The sequence below is a fragment of the Protopterus annectens genome, chromosome 1.part1, assembly GCF_019279795.1.
Source record: "Protopterus annectens isolate FY-2018-M chromosome 1.part1, PAN1.0, whole genome shotgun sequence".
Taxonomy (NCBI): domain Eukaryota; kingdom Metazoa; phylum Chordata; order Ceratodontiformes; family Protopteridae; genus Protopterus; species Protopterus annectens.
Genome location: NC_056726.1, coordinates 1,313,339,499 through 1,313,363,149, shown reverse-complemented (window position 1 = coordinate 1,313,363,149; position 23,651 = coordinate 1,313,339,499). Strand labels below are relative to the sequence as shown.

The following is a 23,651-nucleotide window of genomic DNA, read 5'->3' as shown; positions in this document are numbered from 1 at the left end:
CAGCTAAACTTACACTACTAGTGACAGGGGTGGGGGGTTTCACAGTCCCCATGATAAGGGGAAACACTGCTCAAGATACAGACAGATTTACAAATGCAGTCTATAAGCACCTACATGGATGTATGGATCGTGCCATCACTGGTAAACCAAGACTCACTCCTCCTAGACAAGGACATCAGTCTGGTGGACCTCTGCAATAAACAGGCTATACTACAGAAGTAGGACAGTGTTCCAGACACACAGCAAATCCCATGAAGGGCAGACATCCGTGACAACTATTAGTATGATACGTAGGTCCCTCATGACATCATCCAAGGCTAACAGCAGGAGAATACACAAGGATTCGAAAGATAACCACAAAGACTTCTTTGGCTATGTCAAGTACCTACATGGTGACACACAGATTTGCACTGTGAGGGTGAAATATAGCACAAAATATGCTGACCCTAATGATATTACCTACATCTTTGCAGATACATTCAGTGCATACTTCACCCCCTAAACAGCCCACAACACTACCCGAAAGGTACAGTATCCCAACCATCAGAGACACACAGGTGGAAATGGCCCTCTCTAACAGCAGAACACAGCATCAATAGAGGCAAATGTTGACCCAGACTGCATCTTGCAAACTGTACAAGACAACCTGCCCCCCACCTAATTAAGCATTCCTACCTCAGCCTCTCCACAGTCTACATGCCCATACAATGGTGCGTGGCAATGGTTATTCCACTCCATCAAGGTGAAATCACAACTGACCATGGTAACTACCACCCCTTAAGCCTGACTAGCCTGGTCTGCAATGGTATGGTTCACATCCTCATGGCACTCATGAACAATGACATTGGTAACCTTCGAACACGTGACCCATCCCAGGTCAGCTTGGTTGAGTGCAGTTCATGCCTACTGAACCTGTTTGAAATCTTACATACAGTCACCAAGACATTAGATAACTGGGGAGGTGGTTCGCACATACTACCTGGACCTTACCAAGGCTTTTAACACCATGCCTCACTCAGGTATTATTGATAAACACACCAGCCTGTACATTCACCCATACATCACAGGTTGGGTTGCCAACTGGCTTACACACAGAACCCACATGGTATGACTAGCGGTCTCCTGGTCCAACTCTTGAACAGTCACAACTGGTGTCCCACAGGACTCAGTCCTGGGAGCCCTACTATTTGGCATATATGTCTCAGATGTACAGGAAAACACGGGTGGACTACGACAGACAATGTTTGGCAATGACTGCAAACTAGGAGCCATGACTGACAGTCCAGCTGACACAGACATCCCTCAAGGGCCCTCACAGAGAACATCACAGGGTGCCAACGACACGGCCTCCAGCCAAGTGCCACTAACTGCATGGTCATTCCATTGTGAAATTGGCACCCACATATTAACACATGAGTGGCAGCCACTTTAATACAGACGAAGTAATGGGGTACCTGGGGACTAAGGTAGATAATGCTCTCCCCTTTGACAATCATATCTCCACAGTAGTTAGGACATCCTTCTATGTAGGCCATCTGATTACTAAAGGATTCCCATCTAGACATACTGGGGTTATACTGCCCCTTTACTCATCACTCATCAATCCCATCATAGGGTATACTAACTCATGTGGGATGTACCTCAGTGGACACGTCCAACAGCTGGGGGGCCACAAATGTACCTCACCAAGGGGAATACTGGCCTCCAACATATGGCCTATGCAGCCGGACTGAATAAACACCTGCTTTACTCAGTGGCATCTTGTTTACTCAGAGATGATCTCTGCTGGCCAATACAGCCATGTTGAACTCAGGCTTGATGGATATGCTCACCCTATGGGAATCCATGTCACAGTGAACCACACGCTGTAGTGAGCTGACCTTGCCACAACAATAACCGGAAGATGTTGGAGGGACAGCTTCCTGTCACAGACACTCCCCATATTTTGGAACAACATCCCTAACTACATTATACAGAGCCCCTCACTAACACTCTGCAAGGGAAACCTTGAAGGGTGGATGGGGAACAGTAGATGCACCCCAGGGATCCTGCCATTGGCTCTGCTCCACAGAGGGATGGTTAATGAATCAATGGGGTGGCAAAAGCTGACACATTTTGGCTGGCCTTAGGAATGGCCTCTGGCAGTTGGCCAAGTACCTACCTATGAATCTATACATACAGTATCTGCATATGCTGATAGCTTAATTTACTGTTCAGGTGATGACTTACCTTGTGCAAATGGCTGTTGTGTGTGCAATAGTTGAGGGCTGCCTATGTTGGATGCACACAGTAGACTGCCTATACATAACAATTTACAGGTAGTGCCATCCATTTTTACTGTGTGTGCAGGTGGAGAAAGGTGTCAGTCCCTAGGTGCCTACACTGTCAGTGTGTGTGCTATACATTCCCTCTTTGCCAAGGCATGGGCATACTGGGCATGCCTCCATCTGCCTACTGGGGCTGGCCCAGCATGTTTGTGGTCTGAGTACCTCTGTGCCTGTGGGGTCCTTGGCAATGGTGGTGGGCTGTGAGGGCCTTCACCATTCTGTCCCTGCTGCAGCTGTTTCCACAGGACCATATTGTGTAGCATGGCACACACTATGAAGATGTGGGCACATGTGCCTGGAGAGTACTGCAAGGCTCCACCAGATATGTCCAAAAAACGGAACCGTGATTTCAGCATCCTAAACACACACTCTATGATGATTCTGGTTTGTGCGTGTGCCTCATTATGGCATTCCTGCATGGGTGTGTGTGTGCATTTCTGATGGGAGTCATCATCCAAGGTTCCAGTGCATAGCCAGCATCCCCCACCAAGTGGCCATTTGGGATGTCCCCCCTGGCAAATAACCGATACAGCTGTGAGGCATGCCAGATGTGGGAGTTGTGATAGCTTCCAGGGCTGCCAGCACACACATACATGATAATGCCCTGGACATTGCACATGACCTGGCAGTTGATGGAAGGGTATCCCTTGCAGTTTATGTAGCATCTACCCTGCTAACTGGGTGGTGACTTGATGTGTATGTGCGTGCAGTCTATTGCACCCAGTACCTCCAGGTATTCTGCCACACATTGGAAGAGACGCATATTGCTGGCCAACTCCTCCTGCATTCAGGGGAAGTATATGTGCTCACTGGCATGTGGTAACATGGCATCCAGGAACTGGTGTAGTACCCTGGATGCTGATGCCTGTGAGATCCCCATGATATCCCCAGTTGGTCTTTGGAAGGTACCTGTAGCTAGTATTCTCAGGCTTACACATACCTTCGTATCCACTGGGATGGGTTCCCCTCTATTGTTTCTAGCTCTGAGGCATGGCCGGCACAGCTCCATAATTTGCTGTAGGGTGTCCCTGTCCACCCTGTAATGCTCTACTATCTCCAGATCATGTAGCCCCTGGTAGGTTACCCTGGGTCTGAACACTCTCCTCCTCCTCTTGTGCCTGCAGTGGTCATGTGCATCATCCTCCACACCATCTTCAGTCTCCAACACATGCTGGTGGATCAAAGCTATGGCAGCTCCTAACATGTACATAATAAAAGTTCACCATCTGTATACACCACTGGTGCAGAGTGTATGGGAATACACAAATGTGTGTGAGGTGCTTTCACACTTTATAGTATTGTGCTATGGATGCTGCTGATGTAAGTGGGTGCGTATGAGCTATTCCAGCTGCTGCGTGTCTTAATTATGGGTTTTGCAATGAGTACTGCAAGTGTGGGGCCTTTACTGTGGAGATCTACTTGCCTGCCTTGATTAATCTGTTGCCCTTTAATTCACTTTTAGACCTGGATCCCCTCCCATTATCAGGCATGCATCCACCTGCCGTCTTTCTTGTTTTGTACTTTCCCTATCCAGTCATGGCAAAATGTGCCTTGTAGCTGATATACTGCATATCGCCTTTGTTCTGCTTTGACACTTTGCTGTTTTCTTTGCAGTACAGTCCCTCCCCTTCCCTGTTCTACAGGTGGCTGCTTACAGCCTTGTTAGCTGTTGTCAATGGCCCACTGTAGGCTCCTAGGTGTTAATTAGTCATTTGTACTCCAATTTCACTGCTGCAGCATTTCCTTATTTCTTTCCTTTATCCTTCCTGTTTCAGCTGCAGTGCATGCCGCACATACCTATTTATCGGGTTTACATGCATTTTCATCTCCGTTCACATGCATACTTGGTTACCTTGTGTACTGTCAGCTAAGCATAGCTATGGACAATTCGACACACCCCTATCCTGTAGCTTTGCCTTGCTAGGGGCAGACTGGTTTAGCAATGCTCCAATGTGCGTACAGCAATGGCGACACACCCCTCTCTTGATGTCATCTTTATCTCAAGGGCTCACCTCAGTGTTATAATGCTACGCTGTGAGGTGCATCCTTACATCAGCGGAGAATCTGCGATTCACTATTACTCCTCTCATTTGCATGGCATTGCCTACTAATTCCTAGCTACTGCTCATAACACTGTCACTACCCCTTAGCAACCCTTGTGCCATGAGTATGGTGTAGCATGCCTGCCATTGACTATTATGGGGAAATCGTGATATGTGTTTCATTGCAGTTTTATTCTATATTTTTATATATTCCTTCAATCCCCTTTGCGGACCGCTGCCCTGCTCTTCCACGTCGCGATAGTGTGACTATATCTATATATATATATATATATATATATATATATATATATATATATATATATATTAAATGTTAATTTTATATTTTGCACATTTTTTTATGCCAATGGCTATATATTTAGCCATTGGCATATATTAACAATATAATACATGTTTTTAGTCGGCTGTCATGGCTCCGATTTTATGTTTGCAAAAATGTAAACCGTTTTCTACAGTTCACATTTCTGCATGCTTACACTATACCTGCACCACTTCCTGAATTGCTACATACCTTCATTTGCATGCTACACTGCTGCACATGGGGTAATTAGCATACAAGGCTCAGGAGTTGTGTGGTCTTAACGTACGCAGGTAGTGCACATGGGAACAGCTCCTACCTGAATCGCTCGGCAGCCATCTTTGGTGTTAGACCACCAATGCTACGCCTGCACCTGGTCAAGCTTCATGAATAATAATTTACTTCAGATTTAACACTTTTCTAGCAACATGATATTCTTCCTCATTTCCTGTACAATCTGTAGTCATACCTGATATAATCAGTTATTTTCCTGCATTACCTATACATACATACCTGTCTAGTACTTATGTCTATATATTGCAGAGGTGTTAATCCATTTCTGGTCATTTCTTACATGTGCCCTTTTAGCATACCTTACAAAACACTGATAAATGTTTGTATATAATGCTTGCTCATATAAAAAACTGTCAAAAGTGAATGCGGCTTTCCTGATGACTATGATAATATGATTGCTGAACGCTATCAATGTCATTCTTTTCACACTAACTCAATGACTATGATTTAAGGAAATATATTTAAGTGAACCTTCTTATGCATTCTTTGCATGGCTGCATTATTAGTATGCATTAAAATGTTTTCTTTTTTTTCAACACACAACTTACACTTTATGACAAGCTAAACAATTAGATGACTTTTTTGGAATTGTTTGTCTGACCTTCTTAATCCATTTTATATTTACCCTACAGCTCTCATCAGTCTTAGCTTAAAATTTTATGCAACAGTGTTAGCTACACAAACTCAGTCTATTGCACCCTGTATAGTTGCCCAGTATCAGTCTGATTTATTGAAATCCAAACAGTTATTAGATCAAACTGTAATCTTTAATCTTCTCCTCAAACAGTCCTAAAATGCAAAGTTTTTACTGTTGCTATTGATGCCACTAAGGCATTCAACAAGGTTGATAGCATGTTTCTGTTTGCGGATTCATGTCGATCAGTCAAATGCAGTTAGAGCAAAAATCAGTTTGGCAAAAAACAAATTTGCCAAAACAATGTTTGTTGAACCTTGGAGATAACCTTTTTACAGCATCTTCCACATGGGTGGATACTTTCACACCACCTGAACTTATATATACCTGCATCAATATTGCACAACAGTGGAGAAAAGGAAAAAGTCTACGGTCAATGAATGTTGGTTCAGCTTAACCTTTTTGCTGAACTGATTTTTACTCTAAATGCAATCGATTGCTTGACTGGCTCCCCTGTTCTCTAGATTGAAGTCAGTATGATTTTCCAGGCTTGGGAGGTTGGCATAATGGTTAAAGTGTTCACCTTAAAGACACAAGGTGCAGGGTTTGATTCTCACATGGGGTAATTGGCTAGGCTTAAAGTGGCCCACAAGGGTAATTAGCCTAGTAATAACCTATGAGCCATCAAAGTGCTATATTCAAGCCATTCTACTTCTTTTTATAAATAGCGCCTACTGCACTCCTAACTTTATTATTAAGAATTTAACTCACCAGGACTGTCCTTTGCCACTGGATCCTGAGTCCTTATTTCTTTGTCTTTAAAAATAATTTGATATTCAATGTCTTGTTATAAGTTTTGCTTCTGTTCTTCTCACAGCTTTTGCAGATGATGTAAATCTTTATTTTAATCTCTCCACAATGACCTTTCAAGAATTTTAATGCCTTTTTAATTTCTCCCACCTTTGTATTATTAGTGTGACTTAAGAAAATCTACTCTGTTTTATTTTATTATTCTTCTGTTTCTTGCTCTTACTCTCTCAGATGGTCTCATCTCCTTATTTGATGTAAAATATCTTAAGATAGTTAAAACAATGTGCATTACAGTCACAATAAGAATAAAATAGTACACCAATATAGACTCTGAAATGAAATACTATGAACATTTCCTTTTTGTCAAAAGTTTATATATTGATAAGGTGAACATGCCCATGTCTGTTTTCGTATATATCAGCCAATGCATATCTGTCTTTAAATCTGATTGGCATCCCAAATCCATCAGACTTTCTCATTAAAGAATATCTGTCCCCGGATAACTTGGTGATTTTATATTCCTTAAATGCACATTATATTTTCTTCTTTTTAGAGTGGAAAATGTCCCCTACTATTACAAAAACAATTGTGAATGGTCCTCCCTTTGGGTATAAATATGGTATAAATGACTGCCTCATTTTTAATGTAATCCAAATGTATGCATTAAATATAGTTTTATACTAGTTAACCTGACAATTTGTAATACATTTTGCAAACTGTGAAATTATGTAACTACGTTATTGGTTTTAAACCAATAAAAAAGATTACTAACAAAAAGTTAGGACATGATTCAATGTTTCAAAGTTTGTAATAGGCTAGAAGACCTCAAGAGAGTTTAGCAAATTATCAATACATTACCTTCACACTACTGACCCAAATTCTTCTTAAAAACTTTTAAGGTTATAGATAGTCTCACCTTTCTAGGTAAACAATTTCACCTCTGACCTACCCTGTATTGAAAAAAATCCCTATTTAGCTTAGTTTCCTATGCTCTAGATTAACCAAACAACATTTATTCCTTGTTTAGTAAATGATAATCCCAGCATATGTTTCAGATCTTGACTTGTAAAACATTTATATGCCCAGCATATCCCAGTATATGTTTCAGATCTTGATTTGTAAAACATTTATATGCCCAACATATCCCAGTATATGTTTCAGATCTTGACTTGTAAAACATTTATGTGCCCAGCATATCCCAGTATATGTTTCAGATCTTGACTTGTAAAACATTTATGTGCCCAGCATATCCCAGTATATGTTTCAGATCTTGACTTGTAAAACATTTATATGCCCAGCATATCCCAGAATATGTTTCAGATCTTGACTTGTAAAACATTTATATGCCCAGCATATCCCAGTATATGTTTCAGATCTTGACTTGTAAAACATTTATGTGCCCAGCATATCCCAGTATATGTTTCAGATCTTGACTTGTAAAACATTTATATGCTCAGCATATCCCAGTATATGTTTCAGATCTTGACTTGTAAAACATTTATATGCCCAGCATATCCCAGTATATGTTTCAGATCTTGACTTGTAAAACATTTATGTGCCCAGCATATCCCAGTATATGTTTCAGATCTTGACTTGTAAAACATTTATATGCTCAGCATATCCCAGTATATGTTTCAGATCTTGACTTGTAAAACATTTGTATGCCCATATTAAATCTCCTCCTGTAATTCCGTAACAAACTAAGAATAGCTCTAATGGCCATAATCTCATTTCATACCTCATATTCTTCCTCCCACTTGCATTATTAGTATTCAATTTATATATCCTTTAAAACATATTAATTTCAGTTTCTGAGTAAATACAAATTTGCAGTTCATTATACTGACATCTCATTATCTCCACAGTACTGCTGTATAAGAATATTGACTATTTGTTTTACTGACAGTTCACAATGTTGACAGGTCATATTGATTAGTGTTCGGGCCGGGGTGGGAGTTTGTTTGTAGAGTTGGAGTAAGAATTAGGTAAGGGGATAGCTTTAGTGTTGTGTCAATGTGTTGGTACGTGTGTGTGTGTGTGTGTGTGTGTGTGTGTGTGTGTGTGTGTGTGTGTGTGTGTGCATGCGTGCATATGTGTGCACATGTGTATGTGCTTGCATGCGTATGTGTGTGTGTGTGTGTGTGTGTGTGTGTGTGTGTGTGTGTGTGTGTGTGTGTGTGTGTGTGTGTGTCTGTGCATGTGTGAATGTGTGTTCGTGTGTGTGTGTGTAATGTGTGTGTGTGTGTGTGTGTGTGTGTGTGTGTGTGTGTGTGTGTGTGTGTGTGTGTGTGTGTGTGTGTCTGTGTGCGTTTGCATGTGTCTGAGCCTGTCTTTTTTCAGTGGTAGTGCTATGGAAAGAGTCTTTGTAAGGTAATGTGTGGTGTTAGGGTTGGGGTAGAAGCAGGGGTACATATACACACAACAGATGTGAGTTTATTAGCAGCCACATCACAGAAAATAACTAAATTGTCTCAGTATAGATGAAAAAACATCAAAGTTGAGGACTAAGTTGTCCAAAACTTAATTCAATGAAATCACATAAAACAAAAATAAATGTTATTTTAGTTGTATGCCTCAGCATAAATTCAGAATTGAACTGCAACCCACACTTCATTTCTAACTCTACAGAATTTGTCCAACTGCCTTGTAATCAATGTAACATTTGACCAAATAAAATTTAGACAAGTTGGTGACAGTGGCTGTCTTTTTGGCACCAGGATCCATGACATTAAAAGGACACTTGAGTCCCACATGCTAGGCAAACATGGCTATGACCTGGCAGTAGCCCATGTTAATGTGAATGACTTAGGGCAATCAACCTAGTTGGGCATGCAGTGGGATATGCTGGATGTTGCTGTGCCTGTGTGTGATGCAGGTAAGACCCTGGTCCTTAGTAGAATCTTTCTTTCACCCAAAATGATGCCCAGATTCAAGGAAAAAGTTAATTGGCTTCAGCAACTGGATATGTACCTGGAGTCATTTGAGGGGGGTCCAGTATGTGTCAACCTGGAATGAGATGAATGGCCGACACACTTATTTCATAAGGGATGGCCTGCACCCTACGTGCCATATCTTTACCATACTGGCCTAAGTCTTTGCTGTCCATACTGTGCATTTTCATAGGTTCATAGTTAGTACTAGGCTAATTGCCCCTTGTGGGCCATTTTAAACCTAGCCAATTAACCCACATGAGAATCAAACCCTGCACCTTGTGTTTTCCGGGTAAACACCTTAACTATTATGCCATCCTCCCACCAACTTATGCCATCCTCCGACCCACAAAGTCCATTTGTTGGACATCCAAACATTCCTAAAAAGTCCACACAAATTAAGGTCGCTCTCCTCAATGCCAGATGTATTAACAATATGTTACCGGATCTTAAAAAACATTCTTCAAATTGACCCCATCCATATTTTTGTGATAATGGTGACCTGCTTTCAGTGTAAAGATACTACTCCCTCTATGTCAATGATCAGTGTCTGTCACACTTTCAGGGCTACAGGAAACGGCAGGGGGTGTTGATATTTGCTAGAGACTCAGCTGTCTCCAGAATGAGTCCCCTGGGGCCCACACATTGAACATACTGAAGTTCAAATCATCCTAAATAAGATAAGATGCTTCATACCATGCTATAGGTCACGTCTGCTGGGGGATATGGAAAAGTTTTAAATTTTTAAATGTATGAGCTAACCATAAATAAAAATCCATTTACATTGTGGGATTTCAATTATGTAGCTATTAACTGGAATAAGTACACAAATAATATTGGGCATGCCCAATGATTCCTTAACCTGAAGGGTACTTACCTGAATGTTAATTCTTTGGAACAAATATTCAGCCCAACTACCAGGGCGTTCTAACATTTTGTATCTTGCCCTTACCAACATCTCCACCTCCTGCACCACTCCTAGCATATCTTAATCTATTATCAAATTTACATAATTCAGTGATCTTCTCTGTTGTGACTTCAAACAATAATGCAATCACAATGCACACCTCAAAATGTAAAGACTTTAAAAAGGCAAACCTACTAAAACTAAAACTTTATAAAGAGATCTCACAATTCTCTTGCAGTGTTTCCAGTTCCCATCCAGCCTCGGTGGCTACCAATAATTCAAAGTTTTATTCAAAATAGAAAAGAGGATAACCCAAGCAGCTCCCTGCAAAACCAAATATAATGGTAAATTTAAAAAATGAATCACCTTGTTAGTCTACCAACATTGGCAAACTCTACCATAAAAGAAAATATTGTACAAACTGCAGGCAACCTTGAGTCCGGCAAGCAGGCTTAAAGACAGAAAGCACAAGCCAAATCTCCTTTAACGCAGTATTTTATTTTTCAAGAGTAAAGCGTTTTCGCCGTAACCAATGTCACAGCTTCATCAGAAGGAAAACAGTTAACTATGCAAGCAATCATAATTATAGAAAACAAACAGGAAATGACAAAAATCAATTTCCTAAGTAATACAATTAATTAACCCTATTATCTAAAGAATAAGTGTAAAAAATTGTAAAACAAGAACATAGGTTCAATTAAAATATATAAATAAAAATACCCATTAAAAACATTTATAATGAATACAAAACGAAAGCCAAATATGTTGAACAACATTGGTACACTCAAAAATATATAAAAAAATATGACCAGACAGTCACCTCAAATAGCTCTTTAGTTTTAAAATACAGGATATATTACAATTTTCATTCAGACCAGGTGGTCTGAATGCATCCAGATTCAACTGCCAAGCTAATTCTATATTTTCTAGCAAAATTGAAAGTTAGGAACACGCCCTTATGTCATTTACAAAAGAGGAAGTAACCTTAAGGAATTATTACAGCTTAATTCAAATACTTCAGATTTTACCAGGCTTAAGGGGTCTTTTAAATGTGGTTTTTGCAACATGTGTAGGTTTATGACATCAGGCAGTTCTTTTAAAATAAGGAATGTCAAGTACCCAATCCATTATAAGATTTCTTGTGATTCAAAATCGGTTGTCTATCTTGCCCAGTGTAATTGCTGTCCATGTTTTTATATTGGAATGACTAACCGTAAATTAAAGGAGAGGGTGTACCAACACATTTATGCAATAAAAAAAACCCTCTTGGAAAATGCCTTAGCCAAGCATGTTAATATCAATCCTGGCCATAATTTTAGTTTTATGGGCATTGATCAGGTAGTTCCATCAATTCGGGGAGGTCCATTTTCAATTTTGCTAGAAAATATAGAATTAGCTTGGCAGTTGAATCTGGATGCATTCAGACCACCTGGTCTGAATGAAAATTGTAATATATCCTGTATTTTAAAACTAAAGAGTTATTTGAGGTGACTGTCTGGTTATATATTTATATATTTTTGAGTGTACCAATGTTGTTCAACATATTTGGCTTTCGGCTTTGTATTCATTATAAATGCTTTTAATGGGTATTTTTATTTATATATTTTAATTGAACTTACGTTCTTGTTTTACAATTTTTTACACTTATTCTTTAGATAATAGGGTTAATTAATTGTATTACTTAGGAAATTGATTTTTGTCATTTCCTGTTTGTTTTCTATAATTATGATTGCTTGCATAGTTAACTGTTTTCCTTCTGATGAAGCTGTGACATTGGTTACGGCGAAAACGCTTTACTCTTGAAAAATAAAATACTGCGTTAAAGGAGATTTGGCTTGTGCTTTCCGTCTTTAAGCCTGCTTGCCGGACTCAAGGTTGCCTGCAGTTTGTACATTCCTTTTGGTTTATTTGTTCTTATTCAGTTTATAAAAGAAAATATTAAATGTCTAGAACAAATCACAAACTACCCACATAAAGGACTCTATCAAAATGATTAGTAAAAAAAGCCGACTGAAAGTACACCATCAGGAAAGATGTATTTAAGCATGAAATGAAAATAGCACCTGAACCTAATGACAATTACAACCTTTTTTTACTACATTAGAAAGCTAAGAAACAAAAATTCAACTATGCTCTGAGCTAATTCGTAATGACATTACCTACGCTAACCCTAAGGCTATTGCTAATGTACTAGCAGATACATTTAGTGCTAACTTTACATCATCTGCAGTTATTGAAGTTTCATAGATCTATGAAACCTGCTCCATCCTGTGATTACTATGGAAACAATCTTAATTGCCCTATTCTAGGCCAAAAATATCAAACCTTCTAGTCCTGACAATGAATGTGTTTGCCTAAGAAAGTGCCTCTCTTAAACCTCTTTAACTTAAAGACAACTGCACCCTAAACATATTTCCTTTCCCCAGAGTGTATTTCCCTCCATACAGAATGATCTCCATAAGTTCACTTGTTAGAAAAATATGTCTTAGCAGTTTCTCCCCAGCATGTCTGCTCCAGTCAGCTTCCTCAGTGCCCAGTATGTTGAATCTGAATGAAATCTTATGATACTTCTTTTATGAATTTAGCTTCCTTGCTCTTGTATAATTGCACCTAACACATCTGAAATTTTTTTGTTTTGTTTTGTTTTTTGTTTGTTTTTTTGTCAAAGAGAACTCACTACAGCAAGGCATCTTTAACTTTTGTTGTTGTTATTTCACATCCAGTGAGGTCATAAAACTAGTTGCAGTCAAAATTCATTAGTCTTTGACTTTTGCTGTCATATACAGTTGCATTCTTTCCCTTCCGTAGGGCTATAAATCTATTAAATCTTTTGTAGTCTGAAGGTGAACAAGCCTGATAAACAGTAAGAATTTCACTAATTAGCTGAGCTTTGGAAGCCAGGAAGTATGACAGACTGTCTAAGGTTGCCACCTTTTCAAATGCCCAAATTGGGACATTTTTGGTACAAACATCAGATTCTGTAGGTCGAAACATGCCCACGGCCAGTACAAAGGACACAACTTCACTTTTTTGCCTAAATAAAAGCTTATTCTTGTAGCATTTTAGTTGCTTATTCTGTTTCTTATAACATTTAGGTGTTTCAGATATAGAATAACTGTTTTATACAACTATTCAAACACAGCCAATAAGGCAAAACAACACACCCAACACACTAGTCATAGGTGACTCTATAGTCGGGCACACTGATGTCCCACTCACCAGGCTAAACAAGTTACTGTCAGCTGCCTGTCGGGTGCCAGGATCAGCCACATAACCCATGCACTCAGGTCACTCCACAACAAGTACAAATATGACTCTGTCATTGTCCATGTTGGTGTGAATGACCTGAGACGTACCTCCCTGGACTACATGAAAAGAGACATGGAAGAGCTCTGCGATCTTGTAGCCCAGTCAGGTATGACCCTAGCCCTGAGTAGCATTCTGCCATCGCCCAGAATGATACCGCAGTACAAGGACAAAATGATTGACTTCAACAATTGGCTAAGCTTCTGGTATCATTCTAAGGGGATCCAGTATCTGTCTGCTTGGGATGACATGGTCGGCTTTGCCACAGATGGCCTACACCTGTCGCCCCTGGGATTCCGGAAACTGGCTAAGGCTCTTGTTGTCCCTATAGTGCCTTTTTTAGGCAGGGTTCAAGTAACAAATTCACCACCATAACAGGAACAGGCAAGCAAAAACTGAGGGTAATGCTACTCAATGCTAGAAGTCTAAATTTCAAAATGCACTCACTCGAGGCACTCCTTAAAATGGAGAAAATCTATATCTGTGCAGTGACTGAGACCTGGTTCAAGGCTCCAGAGAGCACCCCTGCACTACCAGGCTATAACTCGTACCACACTTTTCGGCCATGTAACCTGGACCGAAACACCAAAGGTGGGGGTGTGTCCATATTCATTAAGGATATCCACACCTCCAGGCTAGTTGCTCAACATAATGCATCCGAGGTTATCCAAATGCAACTAACTCTTGGCAAAACTGCAATCCAAATTGTAGCTTGCTACAGATCCCCCACCATGCCCCAGGATTCCCGCTCCTCTTTTCTTGATGTACTGGAAAATATTAGGGTTCAACCAAACACCCTAATAATGGGCGACTTCAACTACCCCACCATTAACTGGGAAAACTACTCATGTACCAACTCCTTAGTGCAACGCTTTCTGGAATTCATAAACTCCAATGCCCTCAATCAACTTATCCACACCTCCACCAGGGGCAACAATATCCTAGACCTAGTCATTACCAACATGAGTGACCGGTGTTCCACACCTGAAGTCAACTCCTCGTTGGTCCGATCCGACCATAAGCTAATCACCTTTGATATCCACATCCCCCACCCCCACCCCCATTAAGGAAACCACAGTAAGAAATTTCTCCAAAGCCAACTTCATGCTTCTTAAGACAGAAGTAGTGAACTTCATGACACCCATGCAGATGGACAATACAGTTACAGCTGCTGAATCCTACACAAATGCACTCTATAAGCACTTACATGAGTGCATGGATCGTGCTATCCCAAACAGAACCAAGACGCTATCCTCCAAGAAAAGGAAGCCAATCTGGTGGTCCCCTGACATAAACAAACTGTACAACAGAAGGAAGAAACTGTTGCAAAAAAGAGTAAAATCCCATGAGTGGAGGAGCTCCCTGGTCAGCCTCAGTAAGAAGCTGAGATCCCTTATAAGATCCTCCATAGCTAGCTACGAAAATAAAATCGCCACTAATTCCAAGGACAACCACAAAGCATTCTATAGCTATGTCAAGAATCTCAATGGCAACACCCAGATCTGCTCTGAGTTACAGCATAATGGCACGAAAATTACAGAACCAACTGATATTGCCAACATCCTGGCAGATAGGTTCACTGCTAACTTTACCCCCCCTCACCCCCTAAAGGGCCCATATCTATACAGGAAGAATGCAGAGTCCCTGTAATCACAACTACGCAGGTGAAAGCTGCACTCTCTAAAGCCAAAAACACAGCATCCATGGGACCGCACAACATCCCAGGCTGCGTTTTACACAAATTTCAGAATGAACTGGCTCCCCACTTAAGCACCATGTTCAATAATAGCCTTGCATCAGGCTTTGTGCCCACTGAATGGTGCACAGCAACAGTTATCCCACTCCACAAAGGGGGAGCCACCACTGATCCCGGGAACTATAGACCTATTAGCCTGACGAGCCTGGTCTGCAAAGCCATGGAACGTATCATCATGGAACTCATAAACAAAGACATTGGTAACCTTGAAACTCTGGATCCCACCCAGTTCGGGTTTGTGAAAGGCAGATCATGCCTCCTGAACCTGATCGACTTCTTTGAGGCAGTCACCAAAGCCTTAGATGAGAGTAAGGTGGTTCACACAGCCTATCTTGACCTCGCCAAGGCTTTCGACACCATCCCCCATTCTGGAATTATAACTAAACTCAATAAACTAGGCTTAAATCCCTATGTCACAAGATGGGTTGTCAACTGGCTCACTGACAGAACCCACACTGTAAAAGTTGCAGACTCCAAATCTGACCTCAAACCAGTGACAAGTGGAGTACCAGAGGGTTCTGTCCTGGGACCACTCCTGTTTGGTATGTACTTCTCTGAAGTACAGATTAACACAGAAGGCCTCTGGCTAATGAAGTTCGCAAATGACTGCAAACTAGTTGCCATAGTCAAGTCCCCAAATGATGTGAACATCCTACAGAAGGGCCTCTCTGAGACAGATGCCTGGTGTCAGAGCCATGGCCTCAAGCTCAATGCCAAAAAGTGCAGTGTCATCCCCTTTGGTAAAAACTCTGTACCCATGAACTACCACATAGGCAGCAATCTACTTAACACCGAATGCGTGATAAGAGACCTTGGGACCCAGGTGGACAGTAGTCTCTCCTTTGATAGTCACATCGCCACAGTAGTCAGGAAGTCCTTCTACGTGACACACCTCATCATAAAGGGTTCTCATCCAGGAAAAAAGAGGTCACCGTTCCCCTCTACTCGACACTCATTAGACCCACTATAGAGTACAATGCCCCTTTTGGAATGTACCTCACAAGACATCTGCAGCAGCTGGAAAGGCCACAGAAGTACCTCACAAAGAGGATTACTGGACTCAAACAAATGCCCTACACTGACTGCCTCAAAAAACTCCAGCTTTACTCCGTAGCATATCGCCCACTCAGAGGTGATCTCTGCCTAACATATAAAGCTATGTCAAACCCAGAGCTGTTGGACATGCTACACCTAAAGAAATCCCAATCCCTAAAATCTACACGCTCTATGGACCTAAACCTTGTCACCACAATAAACAGGACATGCTGGAGGGATAGATTCCTATCCCAGAAACTTCCCATACTCTGGAACAGGCTACCCATCTATGTCAAGCAAAGTTCTTCATTAGCACTCTTCAAGAAAAATCTTGATGAGTGGATGGAAAATAGGAAATACACCCCAGGGATCACTTCTGTGTCTCTGCTTGACAGTGGCACAGGAAAACAACTTTCTTGGGTGGCGTAAGCCAGGGAACCTTGTTGGCTAGGCTTACGTAGGTCCTTGGGCCGATAGCCTAGTACCTACCTATGAACCTATGAATATAGAAAATAATTTTGTCCTAAAATCTCAGGACATTTGCCATTTGAACAATTTTTTTGCAGGACACAGCTGCCCAAAGAGGGACTGTCCCTCTCAAAGTGGGACAGGTGGTAACCCAAAGACTGTCTGACTTTGGGAAGGAAGACAGGACCTAAATGAAGTTCACAAAATATTACTTTATAACAGGGAGATGTGATCTCAATTATTTCTTTATCGTTTTGCAAGAACTTTTCAGAGACAGTGTAACACATATGTAGGAAAACAGTATATAAGAATCATTGCAAAATAGTCACTGACATACTTACTGGGGATTCTCAAACCTGAAAGTATTTTACACTACTTCCGTTCTATAGGAATGATCTGGCAAGAATGACTAGTGCATTACAGTCTCAACTGTTGTGCCCTCACAATGCATTCTTGACAAGTAGTAACAAAATCATATCAGCATGTCTGCCCACACGATGGTACTGAGGATAAGAAAAAAATTAGTAACAAGTAGTTATTGTGCTTCTGGAAAGTTTTAATTGGGTTTACTTCCTAGTGAGATAAAATATATATTTTTTTAGTTAGTGCTCATAATGGTCCTTTATATCTTTCCACAGGGTATGTTCCTAAAGCTTGGAAATTTGCTATTGTGATGAGAATACCCAAAGTTGGCCGTACATCAACCCCCAATGACTAAAGACCCATCAATCTGAGAAGATTAACACGTATGGCCATGGACTGCATCATATCTAACTTCTTTAATACAGACATTAAGATCCTTATTGTCTTGACTCATATTAGTTTGGTTTTGTCACAAGTAGACCATGCCTTTTAAACCTTTTAAATGAAGTTAACATTTTGGAAAGGTCATTGTGAATGGTGGCTATTTAGTGCTTACATCATGTCTAAATCTGACCAAAGCCTTTGACACTATACTCAGGGCGGTATTGTAAATAAGTTCAAAGCCATAAACATTAACTTTTATACTGTGAAGTGGATGGAAACAGTCTTTCTGACAGAACACATATAATTAAAATAGCAGGAGTCAGCTAAGAAAGCAAAAAGCTGATTGATAGTCTGCTTCAAGGCTCCACACATGGACATGTCTTGCTCATTAACTGTTCCTCTGATCTTCAAACTGCAAACTTGAACTTTTGGTTAATTAGGTTTGCTGCATTCTGTAAGATGTTTTTTGTAGTTTGCTTACGTTACAATATCACAACACTAGACCATGTAAATCACTGGTGTAAAGACACAAACTTTAAATTAATGCAAAAGGTGCGGTATTGTTAACAATTAACAAACATAACTTTTCTGCTACCTATAGTACAGATAGCACCTCTTTCCAGATTGATTCAGTCATCAGAGACTTTGGTACCTTCATAGACAACTCCCTAGTCTTTCACAACTATGTGAGGAAATCCTTATGACTTGCCCAGCTCATTTTCAAAGAAATCATGTAGGTCTGAAGAAGTTGTTATTGCACTGTAAACAGACCTAGTCAGATTAATTATAGACTACAGTGCTCCTTTTGGAATGTAACTATCCAAATATGTCATGTAACCCTGTTCAGAGTCCTCTCACCCCATGCTTGTCCAATCTTTCTTATATCATTTATTCTCTACTCACCAATGAATTAATTTCCTCACTACAAAATTAAAATAAAAAAAAAAACTTTAACATGATATGAATGTGTGAACATGTAAATACGCTTCTTTTGTGCAACTATTCTCCATGGAACTCATTGTACTGTATTTCTGCTGTAACTGTATTTTTGCTGTTACTCCATTGTGTCCATATTTCACTTATTTTGTAACAATGTACTTTTATTTACTATTATTTATTCCATCTTACTATCATAAAGTACTATGTATTTGTATTTTTCTGGAGCTTTTCTCCCTAGGACTCCATTGAAAAATGGGCTCCTTAGGGCCCGATGGACTATCCTGCAAACAAACTGCAAATAAATAAATAACGTTTCTGGAGTTTTTCTCCCTGAGTCTCCACTGAAAATGGACTTCTGGTCCAGTCAGAAATGACCCGATAATCAAATGTAAAATAAATAAATAAATAGATAGATAAATGTTAACTAGAAAGACCTCAGAGGTTCCCAATGAAAAAAAATCAATGGTCTACAGATTATAAACTATCAAAGTGGACTCAACTGTGGATTTATATCAGATTTTCTGTACCACAAAGGATTATACCCTCCTCTATCTCCTTCACCTCCAAAAAACAAATGGCTTCACAAACACCCCCTTCTGAAAAAAAAAAGTTCTAAATTTCTGCTAACAAATAAATAGAACTCACTGACAGGCTAGAGTCATTTCTCAAAGCTTACCACATCTGTTCAATAAAATACCTATATATATTAAACATTTTGATTCCATAGTTACCATTAAAAAAGAATGTCGACAGGTAGATGGTTATCCATAAATTCTCCCCCAGGCAAACCTTTTGTCTTCATTGATGTATGAGGTGCCCCTGGTGGGTGCTGGCTAGCTGCAGATTGTTCTTAGACTGACATTTTCTATGATACTAATGTATGTTTGTGTTTGTGGTTGGGGGGATGTATGATGATATGTCAAAATTTCAACACATCTAAAGTCAACTAATCAGCTACAACTGGTCAAGCAACTACCTATCAAAAAGAAAAACAAAACAAAGCAAAAAAAATGCTGCTCTCTTCCACCCCAACACCCCCTGCTAATTATATATATATGCCAACTTCAAGAATGCACTACAGTGGGGAAAGGGTAAATTCCCCCATCCCCTCAGTATCACAATCTTAAACAGAAAAAAGCCAGTGCTTTTTATCATCTGAACCAGTTTTTTTTCCCATTCAACAAGTTGTCTTTCAACAACTTGGAAGTAATACATGCATACTTTCCTGGCAGTGGGAATGCCATGATCAAGAAACTAATTTCCCCAGGGAAACTTCAGTTAGGTTGACCCTTGTGTTTTCCCAGATGCGGGAAGCTCGACTGCATACTATATGGTATTAGGGGACTGTGTTCTCTCTGTCCCCTCAATTTTCTTTCCCTAGCTAACATTGGAAGGGTAATCATAAATTTATCCCTGGGCTGGCCGTCATGTCTCTTCTAGACTGAGGTCAAAAGTAAGCATTCCCTAACTAACATAACCCCTCATATATCCTTTTAGCAACCTCCTAGCTAAAGTACCTCTCCTAATAAACATACCTCTCCTAACAATCCCTCCTCATTAAGATGCACATATTACCAGGGGATGCAATTAGGTTGGGTTGCATGGCTAAACTTATAAAGGCCCTGGTGGTCGTTAGCCTAGTATATACCTATGAAGCTATACATATGGATCTACTAAAGTTAACCTAAACTTCATTAATCAACACTACAAACATTGACCACAAAATATGAAAATAATTGATACCCTAAATGTATGCAATAAAGTATAATTTTGGACCATGTAAAAGAAATCTACTGTTTTTGTAGTGGAGCAGGCCACCTGCAGCCCCACATGCCACACCTGCTAATTATACATTAACTCTGTCATTACACAGTCCTCAGGGACGGAGCAGATTCTACAAACCCAGGGACTGTTAGTCTTGCATATCTGGTGACCATGTGCTTTGTCAACCAAAGTGTTTTGTGTTTGGACAAAACAAGACATCAACATTTGGGACTTTTACTTGGTAAAAGTAGGTGTGTATATATATATATATATATATATATATATATATATATATATATATATATATATATATTTTATATATATATATATATATATATATATATATATATATGTGTGTGTGTGTGTGTGTATATATATATATATATATATATATATATATATATATATATATAAATATATATATGTGTGTGTGTGTGTGTATATCCGCATTCACATTTAAATCTATGTATTAGCTATTCTGATACCTGTTTTCAGATATTTCATAGAAATGCAAATTTTCTTCAACTGTCTGATTGCACATGGACTACTTAGTTTTTCTGTACTGCAGTAACCAACACTAATTGCTATTGCAAAACTGACAATAATTTGTAATGCTATTTATTTTTTAGTTTCCATGGATGTGAATTGAGTTGCTTGAACTGAACATTGTACTTATTTTAATAAAATTTCTGGCATTTCCATTTAGTAACTCATTTCTGATACATGTATTTATACTGTCACTGAGCTATTAATTACATGTATTGCCAAAGGTTTTCTTCCAGGGCTGCCCTTGTAAACAGGCATTTGCTCACCAGCACATTACTAGTTAATAAACAGTAACTAAACAAAAAGTGGTTATTTAATGCTTTGAGCTGTCTGGCAGATTCATCAGTTGTTATAGTGTTTGTGAAGTGTAAAGGCGCACCTCTATAGGCACCAATGCCACCTCCATTGGATATGAACCTTCTGTGACCTGTGACTTGCAAACCTATGTTTTGTCACAGCACAGAGCCCACACTGCTGGCAGTTTGAAATGCAGACAGACTGCACAGTGGTGGGGAAACCAGAGAGATGGACAGAGCAAGCTGAAAACAACAGGGGGAAAAAAAACAACATGCAAAGTAGTAGGCAGATAATGTTTCATATTAGCACTTAATGAACACGGTGTTATTATGTGAATAAAAGCATTCATGAAATGGGAGAGGTATTTAATATCATGTGATGAAAATCTTGATTTCATTGTTAAAATCTGAAAAAGATATTGCTCAGTTACATGCCAAATTAAATAAAAAAGCCCTGGCATTAACTTAACAGTCCAGGTTCTCTATTTTAAGCACAACCAAATAGCTTGGAGAAATTTCTAACGCCTCTTTCCCCATCACTGAAATGTCATTTGCTCATTATCCTATTCTAGGTAAAAGTAAAGGACAAATGTGGTAGTCTCAGATGGAGTCATACAGCAAAGAACAACTCACCTGAGCAGGTGACAGACAGTGTTGCTGGCAGATACACAAACTCAGGAATAATAAGTGAATTTCTATCAGTGAAGTGCATCGAAACTCATAAAGCTTACAAGTAAGCATATCTTTGTGTAAGTAGATTGCCTAGTTTCACCTAAATGCATGGAGTGTTATTTTTTTAGTACAACACTGTCACTATCATATTTAAGAATATGTTCTAGCTGTCATGAATGTTTCACTGAATTTACATATATTAACCACATAGCGTCACTAATTATGCAATACATCTTCCACAATACTACAACTACCTCCCTTTATGCCTCACCTATGTCTCCACCATGAACCAGAAATATCTACTCATAGCCTAGATGGTGTCTGGGATCAGGTAACATTAACAGGAGGCATTGTTGTCTCACATTGTTGAAACCATTATCTGTCGTTACATCATGTCTCAACTACTCACTATGTTTTCATGTACTCCAAACCAAGTAAGAAAGTAAATCAATCAAATGTGAATGCAGAGAACTCAAAACAGCATGTTGCCTTGCTTAAGTCTCACTGTACCACATTTAACCAAATTACTGCACACTGACACAAGTGCTGTCTTTCATGCTCAGATTAGAGTGTTTTCCTTTTTGGAAAATATTTTTTTTTACATTTCAGGATATTATTCTGGACTCAATCTTTCTTTGCCCCTGTCTCACCCTCTCTCTCTTTCTGTATCACTCTCTCTCTGCTTAAGTAGGTTCTAACAGAGGCGTGGTGGATTACAGACCAAACTAAAAGTATTGTATCAGATTTCACTTAATTTTCTTGTTCTCCTACTTTAAATTTTCATCCAACATAATTAGGTGATTTCACCATTTCATAAGTAGGCAAAGCACACTGGAAGCATGCACTCGATATAATCACATGGCCATATATTGAACAGAACAGCACCTCTACTTGCCTCATGCTGTGAGCATGAGGTTAGTCCTTGAACTGCGCTTCTTCAGCTTAAGGCAGCAGTTATCCATTGATTCCTACACCATACCAGGTTATATTCGCTAGTAGCTTTGTAGCTGACTACAGAGCATTATCGCCATTCTCTCGGTCCTGGTTAAACTTCCTGCTTATCAATGGATTGTCCTTTAATACAATGGATTGCCATTTACTACTGAGATTCTTTTGTGACATTTTTTTTATTTTATTTACCTTTTGGTTACTGGAGTAGAGCACCGATCACAGCATGACCAGTTGCAGGCTCAGTCTAGATTACATTCAAAATATTAGCAACAAAACTGTAACAATTACAACCAACAGTGGAACAGTCACAAAAACAGAAGGAAACTATATGGAAACTTTACCACCATGTTCAGGTGTACATTTTACAAGAGAGAGACTGAAATCAGGGGAGTAGCAAGAAAAGAGTGAGAAGCAGCTTTAACCTTGCAAATTATAGGCAGTAACAGAAGGTGTTTAGAGGGCAAAGCAAGAGATAACTAATGGTAAATACACTGAATCAAAGGATAAAGAGGGTCTGACAAAGGTAAGAGTTATAAGATTACAATAAGCAAGGAGAAGGAGAAGATATCATCCCCCTCCTGGTTTAACCACTACCTAACAGATAGATTCCAAGCAGTCAAATGGCAGTAAGCATACCCATCATTTTACGCATTATCTAAGAGTACCGCAACATTCCATACTTGGACCCCTCCTGTTTAACATTTTTATAAATGATCTACACACTGCTTCCAAGCATGCCACTCTTGCACAATAAGCGGATGACTCTAAACTCATCTGCACAGCCTCTAACCTACAAAACCTTCAAGAAATTACTCAATAATATTTTTTTGTCTATAGAATCTTGACAACTCACAACTCCTACTTAACCCCCCCACGCCAAAAAAATAACTACTACGTTTCATCCCTAAAAA

The 23,651-nt window shown here is 39.6% G+C and overlaps 1 pseudogene; it reads left to right on the top strand.

Annotated features, from left to right (window-relative positions):
• The first annotated feature begins 19,728 nt into the window (after positions 1–19,728).
• LOC122816914 lies at positions 19,729–19,876 on the top strand (annotated as a pseudogene).
• The last annotated feature ends 3,775 nt before the right edge of the window (positions 19,877–23,651 follow it).